This window comes from Penaeus vannamei, chromosome 26 (genome assembly GCF_042767895.1).
Source record: "Penaeus vannamei isolate JL-2024 chromosome 26, ASM4276789v1, whole genome shotgun sequence".
Classification (NCBI taxonomy): Eukaryota; Metazoa; Arthropoda; class Malacostraca; order Decapoda; family Penaeidae; genus Penaeus; species Penaeus vannamei.
The window spans coordinates 25,931,539-25,934,038 of record NC_091574.1 but is presented as its reverse complement, the minus strand read 5'-3'; the positions used below and the strand labels follow the sequence as shown (position 1 = coordinate 25,934,038).

At 47.2% G+C, this 2,500-nt stretch overlaps 1 protein-coding gene across 3 annotated transcripts in view; it reads left to right on the top strand.

Moving 5' to 3' along the window:
- LOC113800024 (uncharacterized) overlaps positions 1-2,500 on the top strand; it is a 454,286-nt gene that overhangs the window by 411,634 nt on the left and 40,152 nt on the right. The window lies entirely within an intron of this gene.

The window sequence follows — 2,500 nt, the reverse complement described above, 5'->3', positions numbered from 1 at the left end:
GTGTCGTTTCCACGTTGCGTCGTTTGGAGGTCTTCTGATTTGGAATCTCTGGGCTTTTCCTTTATTTTCTGTTTATTTATTCTCGGTCTTGAGATCGTCGACATCCACGCACATCCACGCACACACACCGACCAACATCTAAACAAAGGCGCCTCGTTGTCCCGAGCTTCTGATGTCACCCCTGTAGTGTCTGCTCTTCTACCATTAATCTTAAGTTCATTTCTGGAACGTTGCACGACGGTGTTGAAGCATGAACCGGGAAATAAGGTGTTCTTATTGTTAATTAATGCAAACGAATGAAGCTAACCAGAAACTCGTTAAAAAAGAAAGAAAAAGGAAAGAAGGCGGAATTCCAGGCAGGCGGCGCGCGCCGTGCATCCTCCCGAATCGCCACGAGGAAGCGGGAACGAAGCCCAAAGGATCGCAAGAAATGAGATAAACTCCTAAAAATAGCCCGCGCCTCACCTTCCCGCCCTCGGCCGCGTGTGTCCGCAGCCTTGGAAGAACGCGGGAGGACCTTGGCGCTGACGCTGCGGCGGCGGCGGGTGCGCGGCCTTTTTGGCGCTTGTTCATGCTGTGGTTATGGGTGTTTTTTTATTGCTGTTTTATTATTATTGTTGTTGTTGTTACTATGACTATTATGATATTCGTATTATTTTTGCTGTTGCTGTTCCTGTTATTAATGATATTGTTATTATTATTTTGTCTGTTACTCTAGGGGTAAGTTTATTGCTTGTTGTATGATCTATCAGCCTGCCGTGCCCTTATCTCTTGCTGTTGTATTTTTCACAAAAATATTTCTTTTCCTTTTTGCATTTACACGATTTCGCATTTTCGCTCGGCAGTTTATCCCCATGTGAGGTCATCACGAGCTGTTTTTACCATTAGCGATGTCCTGTGACCCTCCACGCCGACGATCACTTACAACTAATTATTAATCACCTTAGTACATGACTTCATAATTTACGACCAATAGAAATTTATTCTTATGATGACGTCATCCCTAAAAAACGAGCTGCGCATGTCATTTTTTTTTTCTTTGTCCCAACGTAACCCGAATCGGCTCCGAGGACTCTTCAATAAAAAAAAAAAAACGAAATTTCCTTTTTTCTCCTATTTTTTAATCCAATCCGGAGGTGTATCAGCAAAAGGGAACAAGGGAAGGCGAGAAGGATTTAGAATAACGATCGTTTCCCTGAGCACTTCAGGAGTTGCATGCGGACGGGCTTAATGTTCGCGAATGAATCTATTTTTTTCGAGGCGGAAAGGTTGGCGAGGACTGTCTGAATGCAAAATGTCGGAATAGCATCGTTGCATTTTAAGTAATTTTCATCGCCAAGTATCAACAACCTACCATCCGTCATCACCAACCTTTAGAGAAAAAGGAAGTATAACTCACATCACATCTACAACAACGAAACTTAAGCCAGTCCCTCCGTAAACGAACAAACAACAAAAAAAAACGGAAGAGATGCGATAGAAAACGGTTATCATTTTTGCGGTCGCGAGAGCCTCCCGTCACTCTGCTCGGCCGAGGGAGGTAAAGAGGCATTCAGAATTACGGGCCATTACAGTACTCCATTGCGAAGAGCTGTCGGGATTTCTCCTTTTTTTGCCGCCGCTGTCTCTGGTGTTTGGCGGAGGCGGGGGAAGCAGCGTGTGTCTGGGCCTCCTCTTCGCTGGGTGGCGGCCGTGGCTTCGGTTTGTTAACATTTTCAACACTGATTTATTACTTCATAAGTTTTTTTTTTATTATTTTTATCGGTACTGTTTACATTACCAGTGGCGGTAGTAGGGGGACGAATGCTGCTACTAATGTTGGTGTTGATATTCGTTTTGTTGTTAACTTCGATCATTATCATCATTATCATCGTTATTTTTATTATTCTTGTTGCGAAGTTTAGGTTGTATGTTGAAAGGTCGTCGTCATTATTAGTTCATAAGTTTTCTCCTAGTCATCTTTTTCGGCATTTCCCCTCCTTTACTTCCGCCTCCACCCCTCCACCTCCCGCCCATCCCAGCCCTCATGCATCTCTAGCTCCCCCACCCCTTCCTCCCCTCCTGTCCCTCCTCTTCTCTCCTCCTCCCTCCCCCTCCTCCTTTCCTCTCCTCTCCTCTTTCTCCTCTTTCTCTTCCTCCATCCTCCTCCATCCACTCCCCCTTTCCTCTCATCTCCTCCTCCTCCTCCTCCTCCTCCTCCTCCTCCTCCTCCTCCTCCTCTCCCTCGCCTCCTCCTCTCCCTCGCCTCCTCCTCTCCTCCTCCTTCATCCTCCTCCTCCTCTTCCATCCTCGCAAACAACTTCGACACACACTCGTGACCGCGCTCTCTCGAGGTCAACGCTGGTTGATCCACAGGTACACTCTGGGCTCATTAACGGAGGAGGGGGGGGGGTGGAGGGGGAGGAGTAGGAGGAGGGGAGGAAGAGGAAGAGGAGGAGGGGGAGGAAGAGGAGGAGATGGTGGTAGTGGAGGAGGAGGAGGGGGAGGAAGAGCAGGAGAT